At 43.3% G+C, this 22,275-nt stretch overlaps 1 pseudogene; it reads right to left on the bottom strand.

The window, feature by feature from the left end:
• Positions 1–1,223: 1,223 nt before the first annotated feature.
• LOC138160769 (chymotrypsinogen 2-like) lies at positions 1,224–19,078 on the bottom strand (annotated as a pseudogene).
• Between the last annotated feature and the right edge of the window lie 3,197 nt (positions 19,079–22,275).

Genomic DNA, 22,275 nt, shown 5'->3' with positions numbered 1-22,275 from the left:
GTGCAAGCCTCAAACCTGTATGTTGAGTTAGGAGGGTGTCTGCCCCAAGCACGTGAAGACCTCTCACAGTGGAATGGGCAGACAAGAACAATTTGTTCCAACGGCCCTGAAGGCAACTGCAGCAGGCACTGCGGAGCCCTGGGAGCTTGGTCAGACATCAGGACACCAAGACTTAAGGTCATCCCCTCCAGGCCTCCTGACTTTGTCCTGCCACTGGACTTTGATGACTCAGGAAGGGAGAGTGAGGCTGAGGACCTCCTGCCCCTCTGCCTCCCTTAAATCCAATTAGTGCACAAGTCAGGACATCAGCCCATGCCGACACTGGTCCTCCTAAAAAACAAAGGACAAACACCAATGTGCACCTTCCAGAACTCAGTACAAGACCTGTTCATGGTAAATATCCTAGTATCTGTCCATCCACCCACCATCCCCCTCTAGACGAATGTAAGCTCTCGGAGGGCAGGGTCTGTTTCTCTTTTTTCATTGTATCTCTGTCATTTCACCCAATGGCTGGCACCTAAGCCCATAAGTGAATGAATGAAAACCACTTTTGTTGCAAGCTTGGTCACAAAGAAGAAAGCTGAGCAGACAGCTCCTTTGCAGAGGTTGGGTCTATGACTGGAACATTGTGTATTTTGGTTTTTTTCATGGTTGATTGGTTCATTCTAAATTCATACAAAAAATTCATTCATACCCCCCCTCCCCAAACTTCCCCCCTCTTCTTTCTCTCTTTTTTTGTTTTTAAAAAATTGTCTGTTTCAGGGGCTGGCTCTCTGGAAGGGACAAGAGATGGGATACAAGGGGAAATCTAAATTATGTAAAACCCAAAAAGATCGACAAAAATCTGTTTTAAAAAGAAAACTGCTTTTCTCCTCAAAGCATCCCTCCCTGGCCTGACTGGTTCTGGGGCTACTGGGAAATGACACACCCATTCTCTACCTCCTTAGTCAGCTATTAGGGACTGTGGGAGCTCTCACTCAGCCCCCTCCCAAACCCACAGCTGATAGCTGGGAAAAAGAAAAGCCTCCCCCTAGACCTAAACAGGGCTTGGGGGAGCATTTGGGTGAGGGAGAGAACCCTGGGGACAGGAAACTTTGGCATGTGAGGTGGTCTGGAGGCACGTGGCCAAGGCTCCCTAACCCAGCCCTGGCCCCAGGCAGGGGCCAATACCCAGAGCTCTGGGCCTGCATTCTCTCTACAGGGGAGGGACCATCCCAGGACTGGTCTCTGGGAATAAGGAAGGAGGAGAAGGAAGGGGAGAAATCCCCAGAAGAGGCCAGCCACAGGCCAGGTTTACCTCCCAGGCACAGACACAGCAATCAGAAACAACTCTTCTTCCTCCCAGGAAGTTTATTGTGGTCTCACACAGTCACATGAGAAATATAGGATGGTGCCCCTGCAGGAAACTCAGTTGGCAGCCAGGATCTCCTGCACCCAAGGCATGAGCTCTGTCACCCGGGCATACACTCCAGGGCTGGAGGGAGAACAGGTATCACTGCCCCAGGAGACAATACCAACCAAGGGCCAGGCGCCAGCCTTCTGGCAGACCAGTGGGCCTCCAGCGTCACCCTGTGGACAACAAAGAGAAGGGAGCTCTGGCTACGACTTTCTGAATGGGAGAAGTAGGAAGGAGGAGGGATGGAGAAGGCTGGGGAAATGGACCAACAGGGGTGAAAAGGTGGAGGAAGAAAGGCTGAGCCATTAAGGAATGTCCAGGGGAGAGAGGGGCAAGATTGGAGCTGGAGGGAAGATTCTGGGGGGTGGGCAAGGGTGAGATCAGAGGTGGGAGAAGTCCTCTTCTCTCTCTCTCAATTTTTAAAAAAATACTTTCTTTTTTCCCCCCTTTGGAGGCAATTGGAGTTAAATGTCTTGCCCAGGATCACACAGCTAGTAAGTGTCTGAGGCCAGATTTGAACTCAGGTCCTCATCACTCCAGAGTTGGTGCTCTGTTCACGGTGCCACCCAGTTTGCCCCTCAGTCTCTCTCTGTCTCTGTGTCTGTGTCTGTCTGTCTCTGTCTCTGTCTTTCTCTGTGTCTCTGTCTCTGTCTCTCTCTGTCTTTCATTCCCTATATTCAAACTGTGACCCAGACCCATTATTTCTTCCTTTGACATGCCTCCCAAACCTACCCATCCCCACTTATTGTCTATCCCCTGCCAAAATCCTCTACTGGCCACTGAGGCTCTCCTGCCTTAGCCCTCTCCGGTCCATCCTCCTCCCCCTGCCAGATTCATCTTCCTGAAATACCACTTTCATCCCATCACCCCACTTTAGGCTACAGGGATTCCCCAGGTAGCTATGTGATGCAGTGGATAAGTGCTGGGCTTGGAGCCAGGGAGAGCCAAGGCTGACCTCATTCACTTAACACCTGAGTGACCCCGGGCAAGACACACAGCCTCTGTCTGCCTCAGGGGAATCACAGTAGCACGTACTCCATATGGTTGATGTGAGGATGAAGAGAGATGATTTTTAAAGCTCTTAGCACAGTGCCTGACACAGTAGGCATTTAATAAGTGCTTGTTTTCTTCCTTCCTTCTCAAGCCTACAGGATAGTCTAATCTCTTCTACATGATATTCTCAGAGGGGGCATCCCCCACCTGTTTTACTTGTTCTAGTCCCCTCCCCAGAATACCCCTCTCACTCCTCTGCCCCAATGCGTTCTGTCCTTGAATCCTCATGCAAAGGCCCACCTCCTCCAGCAAGCCCTGCTTGTTTCTAGGTCTCCTTTGCTGTTTTATTTATGCCACACTCGCCGTCTCAGTCTCTGTCCTGGGCCCTCTTCTTTTTTCCCCATACACTCTCCCATCACATCAACTCTCAAGGTTTTCATCATTATCTTGAATACAGCGGCTCCCAGATGTGTATGTCCAGCCCTAGCCTCTCCCAAGCTCCAGATTGCAACAGGCTTTTGGACATGTTGGACTGTAGCATCTCAACCCCAACATGTCCAGAGCAGAATGTCTTTTTTCCCTTGACTGTCTCCCTTCTCCTCAACTTTCCTGTTGCTGTTGAGGGCCCCACCATGAGCACAGTCACAACCTTGGCATCATCCAATGGGGATTTCCCATCCACACTCACTTCACACATCTTATCTGTTGTCTAGTCTTGTCACTTCCTCCTTCACATCCCTTAGAAACATCCTCTCCTCACACAGATACCACCCCAGGTCAGGTTCACCTTGACTAGCCAGCTCAGTGGTTCAAGAGATAAAGACAGGAAGCCCTGAATTCAAACCCTGTCTGACACATAGTTTTGTTGTTGTTGAATCATCTGGGCACGTCCAACTGTTTGTGACCCCATTTGGGGTTTTCTTGGCAAAGATACTGGAGTGGTTTGCCATTTCCTTCCCCAGTTCATCTGACAGATGAGGAAACTGAGGCAAACGAGGTTAACTGATTTGCCCAGGGTCACCCAGATGCTAAGTCTCTGAGGCCAGATTTGAACTCAGGGAGGTGAGTCTTCCTGTCTCCATGCCTAGCATTCTATTCATTTTGCCACCCTCACTGCCTGGTATAATGGTGCTTAATAATGCTTGTTGACTTTGGTCTAGAAACTTAATTGTTCTCTATAAGCTCCTTGAGGGAACTCTGTCTTCTCTTTCTGTGCTCCCCAGTGTCTAGCAGAGAAATGGGCATATAACAGGCATTTAAGAGATACCTGTTAAGAGACTGAATAAAGAGAAAGATGGAGGGGCGGCTAGGTGGCACAGTGAATAGAGCACCGGCCCTGGAGTCAGGAGGACCTGAGTTCAAATACGACTTTAGACACGACACAATTACTAGCCGTGTGACTTTGGGCAAGTCACTTAACCCCAACTGCCCTTCAAAAAAAAAAAAGCAAAAAAAAGAGAAAGATGGAGAACTTGGGATGAGGTAAAGATCAGAAGACAGCTGGGGGGGGGGGAGCGATGCAGAGTTAATAGTTCCAGAGGTACCCAACCCCCAACACTCTTCTAAAGGCTAGTCCAGGGGCAGTCAGGTGGCTCAGTGAACAGAGCACCAGCCCTGGAGTCAGGAGGACCTGAGTTCAAATCTGGCCCCAGACACTTACTAGCCCTGTGACCTTGGACAAATCACTTAATCCCAATTGCCCTGCTTCCCCCCCTCCAAAAAGAAAAAAAAAGACTAGTCCATATAAGTGTTGGGAATGATGGGGGGAAAGAGGCAGGTGGCAGGTACCATGCAGAAGGAAACACCGCTGGCACCAGCGCAGACCATACTGTCGTTGATCTGACTTCCCCAGTGCTTCTGGCACTCACTGTTGGACAGGGGGGCAGAGCAACTTGCTGGAGCTTCTCGGGGATGTTGCTATCTGGAAGACCCCAAGAGCAGCATTACCTAGTAGGCAGAACCTCACCCCACTCCAGGAGCCAATACCTTCTTCCCTCCTTGGTGCCCTCTCTCCCCTCTCCAAACTCACTGCTGTACTTGGTTAGCCCCCAGCCAGTGGTGGCACAGTTAAGGCCTTCAGGGAAGTCATCAGCAGAGCTGGGAAGGCAGACTGGGGACACAGTATCTGAAAATTGGACAGGAGTGGCCAGCTTTATCAGAGTGATGTCATTGCTGATGGTGAAGTAGTTGAAATTGGGATTCTGGAAGATCTGTGGGAGAGATGGCCATGGTGAAGGAGATGCCCCCCTGAACTCTGCTCCCCTTCCACTTTTATGAGCTATCCTGGCCCCTGGAGGGCTAGCTTAGTTTCTGCCACCATTCTTAAAGTCCATGGCCTTCCTCACCTCTACCTCTTGTAATTCTTCTTTTCCTTCCAAGCTCAGGTCAGCTCAAGCACCTCATTCTTCCTGATAGCCATAGTAGCTAATGCTCTCCTCCCCCGTTATTTTATTTATTTTGTATATAAAAGTGTGTGCCCCATTTTAGACTTCAGAACATTTTTCTGGTTCAGTAAGAGAGCTCAGTCTAACTTATGGCGACTATTTGGTACATTTCCCAAATCTTCTTTCTGCAGGTTAGGCTAGAACCAGGCAATGGCTATTTGCCCAATAAAGTCCAAATAATTTTGGGAGTCAGGTTTGCTCAGCTAAAAAAAAAACTCTAACCTTTTGGTTTATAAAAATGAACTGCTATACATGTATAACCTATATCTAATTGCTTGTCTTCTTGGTGAGGGTGATGGGGAGGGCAGGAGAGAATTTAGAATTCAAAGTTAAAAAAAAATGTTAAAAAAATTTTTTTTACATGTAATTGGGGAAAAATAAAATGCCAAATAAATAATTTTTTTTTTAAAGAGAAGAGGTTTTTTAAAAAAGAAAATGAGTTGCTGTGGGGAAGAGGCACCCAGTTATGTCCTGGGAGTTAGTTCATTTTCACTGACCTTTTCATATGCAAATGAATCCCTAACAGAGACTCAGTGAAGTGTGCCAGGCTTCAGTCCCACCAGAAAGGGCCTTAGTCTTTGGTCTCATTCTTTCTTTCTTTGCCTCTCATCACTACAAGTCTACTGAACCCTAAAAGGGGCACACTTTTTAGCATAAATATTTTTAATCTATTTGTCTGTAGAAGATGTTTTCCCCAATAGAATGTAAGCTCTTTGAGGGAATGAGCCCTTGTATTTTCGTTTTTCTATCCCCAGATGTGGCATCATGTCCTGACAGATTGTAGGCTCCAGATAAATGCTCATTGAATGAGTAAATCAATGTATGACCCCTGCCTCCGTGCCTCTGGGGATCCTGCCAAATGCTTCCTTTAGGAAGGTGGAACATTCACCCCTGAGCTGACCTGGAAAGGTCACAGGTCACCCAAGCCATTATCCCCCAGAGTATCATGGCCCCATGCCTTCAGCCTGGAGACTCAGCTGGTATCAGCTTGGGGGCCCATTCTTTGGCCTATAGCTATTTATCCTCCAGCTGAGAGCCCCTGTCCCTGAGCTCTGGGAAGGCTTCACTACTTAAACAAGGGAGGAGAGAGACCATAGAACATCCCTGGTCCCCTAGCCCACCCCACCCCAGTACTGGCTGCATCCATACACCAGCTGTCCTTCTTCTTTCCCCACTCCAGGCCTTAAGAACCCATCCAAAGACCCAGAAAAGGTGACTCAGGCCCCGAAGCACAGATTGGACAGTATCATGTTAGCTTGGCGACAGTTTAGCCGGGGATGTGTGGCTTATGGGAGCTGATTTTTAAATTTTTAGTATGAACATTGACAAAACATTACAAATGAGGGCTTGATTTATTGTTTTGTTAATTGTTTAGACTCAGTAAAGTGATGGACAAGAGGTTCACAATGTAGATTACTATAAGAAGTGTGTCCTGCATGCAGTATTCCCCTAGAGAGCTGATTGTTAAACATTTATCAGTACACCCCTAATTCTAGCCCTTCTGGCCTCTACAATCTGGCTCTACCTCTAGGTGAGCTCGTAAGCTGGCCACCAGCATCCTCAGAACTTCAGACCTGAGACAGCAGAGCACTGAGCTTGGAAGACCTGAGGTCAAATCCTGCCTTGGGTGTTTCCCAGCTTACGCAAGTCACTGTCTGTAAGCAAATAAATGTCCTTTTCAGCTCTAAATCTGTGACTCTAAGTTTCAATGATTCAAATCTCCCCCCAAATCTTTGCCAGCTCAGCTCCCAACAGAGCTCTAGCTAATCTTGTTTCCTGCTCACCCCCACCAACCCAGGCAAACTTGTCTATCCCAGGCTGGCTCTCTGCTCCCCCTCCCTCAGGAATGTGTTTAGGTTGACCAGTGAGTGGCCCAGAAATGCAGGCTCAGCATCACTGGGAGCCTGACAGAGTGAGGAGTGACCTCTGTCCTTTGCAACAATGGACAGCACTTACCCAAGGCCAAATATGGAAGATTTGGGGAGTAGCCAATCATGTCTTCTTCCTGTTGGCTTCTCAGAATCTTATCTCCTTTTCTGCCTATACTGTGTTTAGACTCCACCAAGAAGTCCAGCCTTGACTGTGGGCTCCCCAAGGGCAGGTCTTACTCTCTGCCCCCACCTCTCACTGGGTCTGCAACAAGCCATATCCTTGGGGTGACTGGACTCAAGAAACAATTTTGTCTATCCATCAAGGATGGTACCTTGTAAAGGGTCTTGGCTTCCACTCTCAGCTCTACCAATTATTGCCTATGAGGAAGACACTTGATCAAATCATTTAAATGTTCTTGGCTTCTGTTTTTTCATCTCAAGAAAAAGGGGATTGGATTTAATGATCCTTATGGTCCCTTCCAGGTATAAATCTGTGAGCTCCTAGGTCTGGTTAGTATATCTTATGCAGCACAGGGGGCCAGGTAGGACATGGTGTTGGGGTTAAGGTAGTATTGCCAGCTTCAGAATTTCAATGTCCTTATATATTCCGGTCCCACCAATCATACACTGGCCCTGCGTTTCCCTGCTTAGGGTGGGATGCTGTCAAGAGACTGGTCCTCATCATTTCTTTTCCTCTACACCTCTGTTATCAGGAGACCTAGGGGTGATAAGCACATGGGCTGTGTCACCCAACTTCCTGAGCACCTTTCCGGATGTTGCCTGAGGCCCAGGTTCATGCCAAGGGAAAGCTGGCGTTGTTACTTGAGACCATAGTAACTGCTGCCTTGCTGGTTCAATCTGAGGTCCCTGGCAGAAGCCCAGCCAAAGCACCTACTGACTTCCAGCAGGGCTGAACCCAGCCAGATCCCAGCAGGACTTCCAAGGGGAAGCTCATCTCTGGGAGATCTTTTCACAGTGAAATTTAACAAGTATGTATTAAGCATACATTGTATACCAATCATGGTGCTAAGTCCTGGGAAAACAGACAAAAATCAGACAGGAGTGCCTGGAGGCCAGCTTGGGCAAAGGTCAGTAAAAGGTTGTGTGTGGAGAACAGCAAGTTGGCAGTTAGGCTTCAGTACAAACTGTGGGAAGGAGACTCTGTGTGCAGTCAGGGAACCAGACTGGGAAAGGCTTTCACTGCTGCACGTGAGCTAACAGAGGAAGGGAGTCACTTGAGTTTCTTGAGAAGGAAGGAAGGAATATTTATTAAGCACCTCCTATGTGCCAGGTGTGATGCTAAGCAGTTTATAAATAACTCGTTTGATCCTCACAATAACCCTGAGAGGTAGGTGCTAATATGACCCACATTTCACAGTTGAGGAAACCGAGGCAGATAGAGGTCAAGTGACTTTCCCAAGGTCACATGGCTAGTAAATGTCTGAGATCAGATCTGAACTAGGGCCTTCCTGTCTTCAGGCCCAGGACTCCATCCCCTGGGCCATTTAACACCTGTCTCTTAAGGTAAATGGCACAGTCAAAGCCATGCTTTATGGGACAGCTAGGTGGAGCAGTGAACAGAACACTGGCCCTGGAGTCAGGAGGACCTGAGTTCAAATCCAGCCTCAGACACTTAACACTTACTAGTTATGTGACCTTGGGCAAATCACTTAACTCCAATTGCTCTGCCTTCCCCCTCCAAAAAAAAAAAAGACAAAGAAACAAAACAAAAAAACTCAACAAAACCATGCTTTATGAATATCAGTTTCACATCAGTGTGGGGAATGAGTTGGAAAGAGGAGAATTGGGGTTTAAATAGACCAATGAAAGGCTTTTCATAATATTTTAGAAAAGAAACAATGATTATGTACAAGGAGAGGTGAGGATGGAGGGTTAGGGATTCCTTCAAGACTTGGAATCTGTCTGACTTGAATCAGAAATAGGGGAAGTTAAGAGGAAGGATGGGAAGGAAGAAAGATGCTAAGTATTGGACATAGTGAGTTTGAGATGCCTGTAGGACATCCTAGTAGCAATGTCTGAGAGGCAACTGGAGCACAGGAGAGAGAAGAGGGGTAGATATGTATATTTGGGAGTCCTCTCCATGGAGATGAGAGTTGAATCTATAGGAGCTGAAGACATCACCAAGAAAGTATGTAAAAAGGGAAGACCCAAGTCAGAGCCCTGAGGTATATGTCCATGTAGAGGGTAGGAGGTGGATGGTGAGATTGAAAAGGGGATTGACAAGGTTCAAGCAGACATGGAGGAGAGGAACAGAGAGAAAACGGTGCCATGAAAACAGAGAAGAAGAGGAAGGGGTTACCAATGGTGGCAAATGCTACAGAAAGGTCAAGAAAGATGAAGACTAAGGAGAGGAATTTGGCAAAGGATTGTTGGTAATCTCGGAGAGAAAAGTTGAAGCTGAGTAGTGTAGTCACAAGCCAGATGTTAAGGAGGTTAAAGACTAATGTGGAGATATATTTAACATAATTGTACATGTATAACCTATAAAAAAAGATGTTAGAAAGTAGAGACAATGTGTACAAATAGCTTTTTCCACAAGTTTGGCTGTGAAGCAGAGGGAAGATAAAAGCTAGAGGGGATGGTAAACCTGGATAAAGCTTTTTTGTATTTTTTTAAAGATGGGGAGAGCCAGGCATATTTGTAAGCTTTAGGAGAAGATCCAGTAGATAAGAAGAAATCGAAAATTAGGTGGAGAGGAGATAAAGAAAGGTGTAAGCTCCTGGTAGACAAGATGGGATTGGTATCAGCAAGGAAGAGAGAACAAGGGAAAACATTGAGGGTATTTGAGTTGTAGAATTGGGAAGAGGAGAAAGCTGGTAACAAGTAGCCTTATTTTCTTATCTGTAAAGTATGAGGCAGGCCTCAGCTGAGAGGGAGAGAAGAGTGGGTGCTGTAGGGGGCTGGGAGAGAGAAGATTTGGAACAGAAGTTGTGGGGAATGGGATAGAGTGAATCAGAGAAGAGTAAAAATATTAGGCAATATTCATGCAGTAGTAAAGGCCCAGTTAGAATTATATAACAAATTTCTAGTGGACCCTGTCAACAAGACTCCATAACTTTCTTTTTGCTGGTCTATAGCACATGGTACTCTTTATTGAGACACTATGGTAGCTGCAATCTTCTAAGGAAGATTGTTTAACTTCTTCAGTCTGAATTCAACAAAGTAGGAGCAGAGAGGATGGATTGTGGTAATTATGAGGGTTGGGGTTTTGAGGAACGAAAGGACAAGGGAACAAAAGATCTGAGGACAGTATAAAGTCGAACTGGTTAATTAAAGGATGAGAGTCTAGAATGAAACAAGGTGAGATCAGAAAAGAGATGATGGACTGGGAAACCAGAGAAAAGGTAGAGTGAATAGGGATTGCCCTAAAGCACAGAGCAGGGTCAGGAAGAGACCCGGGGAGGGCAGTACACACAGGAGGGTCCAAACAGCAAGAGGCCTTTGAGAATCATGGATGATGGAGGCAGAGCACCTGGGAGTGATGGTGACCAAGGATGTGACCATCACTGTGTTGAGTTGTTGGGAATGTACAGATCGTGGGAGTCACAGATATTGATGAACCAGGAGGGGATGTCGATCTGTAGGCTGAAGGGCAGGGCTTGGGGTGGAAAAGAAGTCTTTGAGGCAGGTATTGAATTCCTTGAGAAAGGAAATAGAAATGACTCGGTAGACAATGCCACCGAGAGCTGCATAAGGCTGGAATGAACCTTAGAGCTGCTGGCTGATAGTTGGGAGTGGCATGGAGAAAGAAGAAGTGGGTCTGCCTGTCCTCCTTGCCCAATGTGTTCACAGAAGAGAGAAGATGCATGGGACACTGGAGAGAAGGGCCAGGCATACAGGAGGACCCGGGTTCCTGTAATTGCAAGAAGATGGAAGGAGGATGAGAAAAAGAAATCTAACCAAAAGGGAAGTTTCTTTCTCTTTTTTTGGGTCTTTTGGAGGGGGGAAGGCAGGGCAGTTGGGGTTAAGTGACTGGCCCAAGGTCACACAGCTAGTAAGTATCAGGTGTCTGAACCTAGATTTGAACTCAGGTCCTCCTGTGTCCAGGGCAGGTGCTCTATTCACTGGGCCACCTGAAGGGAAGTTTATTAATGAAGAGATGTGAGTTCTGGAGGGTGCAGAGGAAGAAGAACAGAGTGGGATAAGGCATAGGAGGGCAAGGACCGACAGGTTCAGTGCATAGTTGGTGGGTGTCCCAGGTGATACCCGATGTCTTGTGGTAGCAATAGCAGCCCCATTGGGCTCATTGCTTCATACTTCCTTTTTGTTTTCTTAAATTGTATTTTATTCATGCATTTTGTTTTTACTTTGCAAATGTTTACAGTTTATTTTTTCTATGTGAAAATCCTCTCATTACAAATTAAAACCGTAAAGTAAAACTAACAATACAGTGAACCCATCTGAACCGTTTCACATTTGTAGCCTCCCATAATCTCTATTGAAAACAAACAAAACCAAACAGAAATATATTCTCTCCCCATCCTATCTTCCATCCCATCTAAAAGAAACAAAAGAGGGTCTGCTAGGTGGCACAGTGAATAGAGCACCGGCCCTGGAGGCAGGAGGACCTGAGTTCAAATCCAGCCTCAGACATGTGACACTCACTAGCCATGTGACCTTGGGCAAGTCACTTCATCCCAATTGCCCTGTCTTCCCCTCTCCAAAAAAAAGAAAGAAAGAAAGAAAAGAAAATTTCTTCTAACAGATAGGCACAGTCAAGGAAAACAAATTCCCTTAGTTGATGCCTGCAAAAACATATCTATGCATCATACTGCACTTTGAAGTCACTTACCTCTTTGATACAAATGACATGTTTTATCATCGGTCCTCTGGAATTGTGAGGGATCATTGTATTGGCCATAATTCTTTTTTTTTCTTTTTGGAGGGGGGAAGCCTGGGCAATTGGGGTTAAGTGACTTGCCCAAGGTCACATGGCTAGTAATTGTTAAGTGTCTGAGACCAAATTTGAACTCAGGTCCTCCTGACTCTAGGGCTGGTGCTCTATTCACTGAGACACCTAGCCACCCCTTGGCCATAATTCTTATGGCTTTCCAAGTTGTTCCTTTCTACAGAGCTGTTATTCTATCAATTGTTCTCCTGGTTCTGCTCATTTCAGTCTTTGTCAGTTTATAAAAATCCTTAAAATAGTTTATTTTTCTAACATTGATGTTAGAGTATAAACTGTTCTGTTCCTGCTCACTTCACTCCGTACTAGTTCATAGAAATCTTTCTATCTCATTTTGAAATCAGCAGCATAATAGTCTTCCATCATATTCATATGCCACGGGGCAGTTAGGTGGCACCATAGGGCACAGAGCTCTGGGTTTGGGATCAAGAACACTCATCTTCCTGAGTTCAAATCTGGCCTCAGATTTGAACACACTGTGTGACCCTAGTCAAGTCACTTAACCCTATTTGCCTCAGTTTCCTCATCTGTGAAACTAGCTGGAGAAGGAAATGGCAAACCCCTCCAGTATCCTTGCTAAGAAAACCCCAAATGGGGTCAGAAAGAGTCAGACATGACTGAAAATGACTGAACAACAACAAATCTAACCATTCCTCAGTTATTGAACATCCTTTGGGTTTCCTGTCTTTTTCCACCACCAAAAGAGCTGCAATAAATGTTTTTGTACATAAAAGACCCCATCAGCTTTCTTTGATTACTTTTGTGTGTAGACCTGGTGGTAGTGGTATAGCTGGGCCAAAGAGCACATCCTGTTTAGTATTTAATTTAATTTAAATTAATGTATTTAATTCCATATTGTTTTCCATTAGAGTGATCGTACCCATTCACAAAGGGCAGCTAGGTGGTGCAGTGGATAGAGTGTCAGGTTGGCCTCAGACACATCCTAGCTGTGTGACCCTGGGCAAGTCACTTAACCCTGTTTGCCTCAGTTTCCTCACCTGTAAAACAAACTGGAGAAAGAAATGGCAAACCACTCCAGTATCTTTGCCAAGAAAACCCCAAATGGGGTCACAAAGAGTCAGATATGACTGAACAAGAAGAAAACAGCACCTGTTCCCAGGCCTACCAACAATGCATCAATGTTCCTGTTTTCCCACAGCCACTTCTATATTTATTATCTTTCCCCTTCTCCCCCCATTTTTTGCCACTTTCATGGGTGTGAGGTAGAATCTCAGAACTGCTTTAATTTACATTTCTCTAATTAGTAGTGTGTGGCTATAAATAGACTGAGTTTCTTCCCTTGAGAACTGTCTATTCTTATCCTTAGGCCATTTATCAATTCGGGAATGTTCTTTTTTTCTTATAAATTAGAATCAGTTCCTTGTATATTGTAGAAACACCACAAAATTTTTTTTCCATGTTAATTATTTTCCTTTTAACCTTAACTTTTTTAATGCAAAAGATTTTTAAATTTTATGTAATAAAAACGATCCATTTTATGTTCCTCGTTATTCCCTGTTTAGTCCTGAATTTTTCTCTGTCCTGACATCAGTCACAGTCAGATGCACTGAACCTTGACCCCAACACAGAGATGTCATTTTGGTCCAGTCCCAGCACAAAGAACAGCAGCTAATCCATACATCGGACAGGTCATTTTTTCCATGTTTCTCTTATTTGTTTATGATGTGAACTTTTATATCTAGGTCATATGCCTATTTGGAGGTTATGTTTGTAGAAGATGTGAGTTATTGCTTTAATTTCTGCCTGACTGCTGTCCAATTTTCCCAGCTGTTTTTGTCAGATAGAGTCCTTATCTCAGTAGCAACTCAGTGGATAAACTCTAGGCCTGGAGTCAGGATGACCTGGGTTCAAATCTGGCCTCAGACTTTCACTAGCTGTGTGACCCTGGGCGAGTCACTTACCTTTGTTTGCTTTTATCCACTGAAGAAGGAAATGGCAAAACCATTCCAGTATCTCTGCCAAGAAAATCATATCGGTGTACTATGGTCTATGATATCATGAAGGGTTGGGCATGACTTAACAACAAAAAGAACAATCCCCATACATTCGATACTGAATTATTGGATATGTTTGCTTGTGGATATTGTGTGCCTAATCTGTTCTACTGACGAACCTATTCTGTAACAGTAGCAAGCAATTAGTTTGAGATCTGATACTGCTGGGCCTCTTCCTTTCCATTTCTTTTCATTATTTCTCTTGAGATTCTTAAACTTTTTTCCCCTCCATATGAATATAATTTTTATTTTTTCTAGCACTATAAAAGTTATCTTTTGGTAGTTTTATTGGTATGGCATTTAATAGGTGAATTATTTTAGGTAGTTTTGTATTTTTTTTTTTTTTGCTTTTTGGAGGGGGGAAGGTAGGACAATTGTGGTTAAGTGACTTGCCCAAGGTCACAAGGCTAGTAAGTGTTAAGTGTCTGAGACCAAATTTGAACTCAACTCCTCCTGACTCCATGTCCTGTCTGCTATTCACTGCACCACCTAGCCACTCCTATCATTTTTATTATATTGGCTTATCCTGCCCATAAGCAATTCATATTTTCCCAATTATTTAGATTTCACTATGTCTGTAAACAGTGGTTTGTGGTTATATTTATATTATATAGTTCTCTCCCTTGAGGGGCAGGGTAGATTCCCAAGTGCTTTATACATTCTATGGTAATTTTAAATGTAATTTCTTTTTCTGTCTCTTCTTGTTGGGCTTTATTCATATTTTATAGAAATGTTAATGGTTTGTGTGAATTCATTTTATATCCTGAAAGTTTGCTGAAGTTATTAATTGTTTCAATTAGTATTTTTAGTATTTGTTCTTGTTGAGACATTTTAGTCATGTCCAACTCTTCATGGTCCCATTTGGGGGTTTTCTTGGCAAAGATACTGGAGTGGTTGGCCATTTCCTTCTCCAACTCATCTGACAGATGAGAATACTGAGGCAAACAGGGTTAAGCTACTTGCCCAGGGGTCACACAGATACTAAGTGTCTGGCACCAGATTTGAACTCAGGAAGATGAGTCTTCCTGATGCCAAGCTGAGTACTCTATCTATTGCAACACCTATAGGCCCTAATTTTTTAATTTATGGGCTCTTTAAGCACACCATCGTATCTTCTGTGAAAAATGATAGTTCTGTTTCTTCTTTCCCTACACTTTTTCTCACCCTACTCTTAGAACCAATATTTCGAGAATTGTGTCAAATAGAAGTGGTAACAATGGACATCCTTGTATCACCCCTGACTTTACTGGGAAAGATTCTAGTTTATTACAAACAATTACAAATAATAGTAACTCTTGGCTTTAGAGATAAACTGTTTATCATTTTAAGGAAAGGTCCATTTATTCCTATGTTTTCTAGTGTTGTTAACCGAAATGGATATATTTTGTCAAAAGTCTTTACTATATCTATTGATATTATAATTTGATTTTTGATGATTTTGTTATTAATATTCTTAATATTGATATATAATAATAATATTCCTAATATTGAACCAGCTTTTAATACCTCTTATAAATTTACTCTCATAGAATATGTTATCTTTTTGATATGTTGTTTTATTTCCTTTGCTAATATTTTATTTAAAATTTTTGCATCTTTGTTCACTAGAGAGATTTATGTATATATGTGAATGTATATAGTGTTCTGTTTTAATTCTCCCTGTTTTTTTCATCAAGACTATATCTATGTCATGATAGAAATTTAGAATTTTTAAATATAAATATAATTTTCAAAATATAATTTTTATTATATTGTGATTAGTAAGGGATGTATATAATACTTTTGCTTTTCTGAATTTGTGAGATTTTTAATGTCCCAAGACATGATTAGTCTTTATAAACTTGTCATATATGGCTGAAAAATATGTATGTTCCTTTTTATTTCTTTCAGTAATTGCCAGAAGCTTATCAAATCTAATTTTTCTAGCATTTCTGTTCAGATCTTTAACTTCTTTTTTGCTTATTTGAGGATAGATTTGTCTAGGGCATAGGGATAAATAGAGGTCTTTCATTATTATAATTTTATTGTTTATTTCTCCCTTAATTCATTTAGTTTTTTCCTTTAAGTGTTTAGAAGCTATGCCACTGAATGCATATATGTTAAGTATTGAAATCAATTCATTGTCCATGTTATACTTTTGACAAAAATACAGTTTTCCTCTATGTCTTTTAATTGAGTCAATTTTTGCTGTGATCTCTGAAACCATAATTTCTACCAGGTTGCGTGTGTGTGTGTGTGTTTGGGTGAAGTATTATACATTTTACTCAGACCCCTTATTTTAATTCTGTTAGTGCCTTTACAATTCAAGCATGTTACCTGTAAACAACATATTGGTGATTTTGCTTTTTATTCCATTCTCCTTACCTCTTCTATTTTATTAGTGAGCTCATCTTATTCACATTCAAAATTATAATTAATCATTTATTTCTTTCCATTCTGTTCTCATTTTTTCCTCTATACTTTTTTTCTTCCCATTACTCTTTCTTTTTGCCTCCCCCCCATCTTTTCTCTAAGCTTAAGGTTTGTTTTATTTATGATTAATCCCTTCCTGAAGTTTTCCCCCTTCTTCTATTCCCCTTTCCTACTTTACTGTTTCTACCTGTATTCCTGTTGCATTGAATGTATTTCTACACCCAACTCCTTCTGCAGGTGTGTTCTACCTTAAAAAAAAAAGATCTAGATGAAAGTTCAAGTGATAAATTCAATTAGTACAGTTGGATTCTGCGCCTTGTCAATTTGCCCATCTTTTCTCCCACTTTCTCTTAATGTTTCCTCTTCCTAGGCAGCTAGGTGGATAGAGTGGTGTGCCTGAAGTCAGGAAGACCTGAGTTCAAATTTGACCTCAGATACTTATTAGTTGTGTGACCCTGGGCAAGTCACTCCACCTTGTTTGCCTCAGTTTCCTCATCTGTCAAATGAGCTGGAGAAGGCAGTGGCAAACCACTCCAGGATCTTTGCCAAGAAAACAGCCAATGGGGTCATGGAGAGTCAGGTACAATTAATCGATAAAACAACAAATCCTCTCTCTTTCTCTTTCTTTCTCATAACATCTTCAGAACATAACAAAACTCTTTACAGATTTTCTGTTCCATTAACCATTTCTATGAACTCTTGTGACATTAGAACATTGCCCTGCTTTTTGCAACCTAGGGAAAAGCAGGCTCTTTCTCAACCAGTGAAGGAATGCAATATATAATTTGTTCACTAGGTGGCACTATCCTGGAGCCGCCAACCAAGTGCAGCACCATTGTATGTGCTCAGGCATTCTCCAAGGCTTCAGGGTTCCTGCTGCTCATTCTCCCACACCTGCAAGGGCTTGCTGCAGCTTGCAAGGCTACTCCCTCTCCCACCTCTGCCCAACAGGGTTAATAGCATTCAATAACTCAATCCAAAATTTAGCCTAGAGGAAAATAAATGGCATGTTACTCTTAAATATGAGCATTATTAGTGGCTCTTCGACCATCCCGCATTTGGGGAATCTTATGCATAAGATTCACATGCAGGGGTGTGCTGGACTCAGCTCTTACCCAGTTGTGAGAGCCTATTGTTAAATTTTAGCATGAATATTTACATCTTGGAAATAGTTATATGCTAGAAATCAGGGCTTGATTTATTGTTTTGTTTATTTCTAGGCTTAAGCAAGTGATAGAAAAAATGTTAATAAGGCAGATTAAACCTAAAAAGTGTGTCATAGGTATATTGTTTTCCCCAGAGAGCCAGTTGTTAAATATTTCCTAGCACACACTTGAATATGATCACCTTTTCAGTGGCTTTCGTTGTTCAGTTGTTTTTCAGTCATGTCCAACTCTTCATCAGAAGAAACGATACAAGGACATTTTCAAAGTCTCTCTGAAGAATTCTGGAGTTTGTTGCATGACATGGGAGACATTGAAACAGGATCACCCAGCCTGGCGTGCCCTCAACAGAGAAGGTGCTGTGCTCTAAGGCAAAGCAGAATTGAAATAGCTCAAAAGAAATGTGACATGTGTAAGGTTGGAGAATCCACCCCAAATGTTCACGTGGACTATTTGTGCCTGACCTGTGCTAGAACCTTCCAAGCTTGTATTGGTCTGAGCAGCCACAGTCAATAACACTGTAACTTGACTCTAAATTAGTGACGTCATCTTGGTACTCTGAGATTGAAGGATAACCACCCAACTCTTGGTGACCCCACTTGGGGTTTTCTTGGCAAAGATAATGGAGGGGTTTGCCATTTCCTTCTCCAGCTCATTTTACAGATGAGGAAACTGAGGCAAACAGGGTTAAGTAGTTTGCCCAGGGTCACACAACTTGAAAGTATCAGAGGTCAAATTTGAACTCAGGTCTTCCTGACTCCAGACCTGTGCTCTATTCACTGAACCACTTAGCTACATAGTTTATTAAAACACAGTAAAGAACTGCAAAAGAGCTTTTGCCCAGCAAAATTATAATTAAATTGGTTCACTCAATTATCTTCCCCAACCCTCCTTCTAGTCAGTAGTTGGGGGAAAGAATAAGGAAAGAAAGTATGTGTTTGGAACCCAGCAAGGTCAACTCTGAAAAAAGTCAGCAAAAACAAGAAAGATGCACTAGATTGGGACCAGTTTCTGAGTCTGTTATCCCCAATGGCTAAGATCTCACAATGGCCATCTATTCAGTCTGGTCCTTCTTAGTCTTTGCCTGTCACTGGTCTAAGCCTTGACCAGGACTTTGATGCTTTCTTAAAAGTTCTCTGTTCTGTTCCAATTCTGCCTTTTCATGTAGCCACTCAGGATCAAAGTCAGGAGGTAGAAGTAATAAGTACCTGGGGACACCTTTCCCCACCAAGAGCTCCCCCCCCCCCTTCCCTGCCTCTCTGTCCCCAGACTGGTGAAAAGAATGGTGTATCAGAGTTTTTTCAAAGGCAAAGAAAGAAGAAACTTAAGGGTTTGAGAAAATGTATGCCCCAATACACTTTCATACCTTCCTTGTGTCATTGTTTGATTCCCTTCAAGGTTAACAGACACAAGCATTTCAATATGAAAGAATAATAATGGTTGTATAATAAATCATGAGCTATCACAGTCTGTGTTTTTAAAAGTATATCTGTATTGAATCTAACAAGGTGGGGGGTGTTGGGGTGTTCAAGGAGGGCTAGCACATCGAGTGTGAGGCTTTCTTAGGGCTGCTCATCCACCTTTGGCATCCAGCTGGCACTCAGCCCTCACCTGTGGCTCCAAGAAGCTGTAGCACAAGCAACAGCCACAGGGTGAGGGTAACCGACAGCCTCAAACCTATTAGTGAGTTAGGGGGGTGTCTACCCCATGCATGTGAAGACTTTACCTGGCAGAATGGGAGGATCAGAACAGTTTGTTCCAATGGCCATGAAAGTGGCTGATGCTGGTGCTGTGGAGTGATTAGAGCTTGGTTAGACCTCGAAGTTACCAAGGCCATACCAAGGTATCCCAGTCCATCGCTAGTCGTCTTGACTTTGGTCCTGCCATTGGACTTCTCTGACTTTGGAAGAGAGACTGAGGCTGAGGACTTTGTACAACTCTGTCTCCTTTTAATCCAATTTGCCCCGGAGTCAAGACGTCACTGGTACTCTTTGAAAATGAAGGACAGGGGGGTGGCTAGGTGGCACAGTGAATAGAACACTGGCCCTGGAGTCAGGAGGACCTGAGTTCAAATCTTGCCTCAGACACTTAACACTTACTAGCCGTGTGATCTTGGGCAAGTCCCTTAACCCCAATTGCCCTACCCTGCCCCCTCCAAAAAAGAAAAAAAAATGAAGGACAGATAGCAATAACAAGGTAGTCACAAAAATTGCATCCCCTTGTTTCTTCTATGCATTAAAAAAAATGAGCAAGAAATAGATAGTGGTAGGTGGGTAGGGGAAGAGTGGTGAAGGCTGTAGTTACACATATGGCAAGAGGCCATTGGGCCAGGGGCCCCAGTGACTGGGCCTGGGATGAAGGAGATTGGAGATAGAGCAAAGGATCCTCAGGAATGCTATTTCTCTTTTCCTATCCCCAGGGTTGTAGAATGCTGTAGGCTGGCAAATATTTAACAACCAGCTCTTTGGGGGGAAAATATATGCACAACACACTCTTAAGATTTTGTTGAATGGACACACCAAAGTTGGCATCACCAAGAAACTGATATTTCTTTCCATCTACATTGTGGATAGACATATTCATCTGGGAAGGAGGGGCTGGCATGCGTGTCTACGTGGAGTGCTCACTTTATCAGGAAAGCCCTTTTCTAGGCCTGTATCTTATTCTTTCACTCCAATCACTCTTTTGATGACTCATCTCCTCTGATAACTCTGAAAAAAACACCAGCTAACCAGGGAAGTGAAAGCGTATCTCCAGCCACTTACTGAGGATTCATAATGTTGCGGCCAGAATCGGTCATTTGTGGATTTCCCAAATTGTGTAATTAACAACCATATTAAACTTCTTCTCTTTTGCTTGAAGCAAAGGCAGATTGGCAGATTTTTTTTGGTCTTGTCTTTCTTTCCATTCTTTGGTAATCACTACACAGATTGAGAGTTTTCTTTTTCCTTTTTCTGGACCTCATTGTATTAAAAAAAATTGTGTCTGCAATTGTGTACAGGATTTTTTTCCCCTTAATTTTGTGTTTAAATGAACAAAACTGATTTGTGAAATACTACACTTATGTCTAGACAATCAGTAAAACAATAAATGAAGCCCCAAATTGTAGTATTTTCCAAATGCTCACACTGAAAATTTAACAACCAGCTTTTGTTCAAGCTGGCTCCAGCATATCACTGGTTGGGTCCCAAGCTGCCTTCTCACTCTCCTTGTTAATCATATCAAAGCCCATTTCTAGCCTGCCCCTCCCAGGAATCCTTCCCAGACCCCACCAGCCCACACTCATCTCTCCCTCTGTTGAACGCCTACAGGACAAAGAGTATGCATCTAGCCCTTCATTACATGTTAACTGGTCCTGCTAAGTTATTGTCCCCTAGGGCTCCCCAGATGTGAGAAAGTCTTGGGGGGCAGGGACCATGTGGCATACTTCCCCTTTACTGCCTCCAGGGTCCTGGCTTAGGGCTGAGCCCATAGTTGGTCCTAAAGTCTTATTATCCCTGAACTCAATTCCCCTGGATGTTCCAGGAGGGGAGTCATTGAGGCAGAAGCTTGCACCTCTGCAACTTTGAGGATCTTTGGTTGAAGTCTCCCTCAAAGCTGGAAGGGATCTAATCTTTGTGGAAAAACCGTCAAGGACACCGGTTGGTCAAAGGAGGGGGAGGTTTCATTCCAAACCACCTGAAACCGAGCTGATGGAAAGAAGATTGAGTCATGCTCATTGGAAGTGATTGCAGAGTAAACAAAGAAGGCAATAGATTCTAGGAATTCTGGCTTTTGACATTTGTCCTTGGTGGGTTAAGGAAGCAGACACAGCAGGCCCAGTTCCCACATGGTAGGAGTTTACTTGTCCTGCTGCTTTGGACCTTAGATGTTTCTATGTATTTGGTGGGACACAGACCTAGACGTGGCCATCTTTCTACTAAATATCCATATCTATAACAATCTTTCTCTATTTATCTACTATCTATTATTGGCTGGTTTCTAAATATTCAGTCCAATTAAAGTGAGCAAGTTACTGTATTTATCAAACAAAGTATATACCCAGCCCTGGCTATGGGGATTCGAGAGAAATGGAAGGCACAGGTACCTGAGGACAGGAAACTGAGTTAGCACATAGAAAAAAATGATAAACAATGTCTAATGAATAAAGAGTCAAGCAGAATGTAGTCTAGTCCCCAGGGTACCACTCAGTCAGTGCTATGGGCAGTTGGGAGGCAGATATCATGAGCATTGGGGAAATTAGGTAACCCATGTGGTGAATTCTCCCAGCTCTCCATTATCTGCACAAATGGAGTCCAGCAGAGGCATGAATAATACAACCTTTGAGGTGTCCAAAAATCCCTAGATTTTTACTTTACAATGTACTTTATGTATAGGACCTGGGAGTACTCACAACTCACAAAATGTACTTCCCAGATGAGACTTTCTCAAGTTCAAGATACTTTATCAACTCTTGTCCACTCAAAACCCTAGCTCGTGAGCCCCCACCAATAGGCTTACCTTTATTAGTCAGCTAGAAGAAACAAGTTAAAAGCAAAGACATTTAATGAAATAGCATAGTAAGAAAAATAGCAATAAAATCTTTCCTCCAATAAGTCTGGGGAACACTTTTCTCATCAATATGCATATCATCAATGAGAAGAGTGGATGCAATATGGGGAACAAGACTGAGAGGACCAACCCTGGACAACACAGGACACAAGGGACAAAGGACTGATGCCTCCAATGGTATGAGGCCATTGATATCTAATGTCTTCTGGTTATGTGATTGCATTGCTTCTATGGAACATGCTGCTTGCTGGTCTCTACCTGGTACATTGTCTCTGCCAGACAAGCAATCTTGATTGGATTTGTAGTCTCTGCTGGCTACTGTCAGGCACAGTGCCACTGGGCATGTGACTGGAATTTCTGTCATCTTCCCATCTCTGGCTTCAGTTGGAGTTCTGGGCTGGAGTGCTACCTCTTCCTGGTGAGAAGGGGCTCTGCCTTACTCTTTTAATTAAAAGCCCTGAGGCTTTCTAATCTTTCACACTTTCATCCCTGGTTCAGCAAAA

Source organism: Petaurus breviceps, unplaced genomic scaffold, assembly GCF_028583685.1.
Source record: "Petaurus breviceps papuanus isolate PSGF00001 unplaced genomic scaffold, PetGlider_PUasm1.0 182, whole genome shotgun sequence".
NCBI lineage: Eukaryota > Metazoa > Chordata > Mammalia > Diprotodontia > Petauridae > Petaurus > Petaurus breviceps.
Note: the sequence above shows the minus strand (reverse complement) of the source record. Positions and strands in the feature narration are given on the sequence as shown.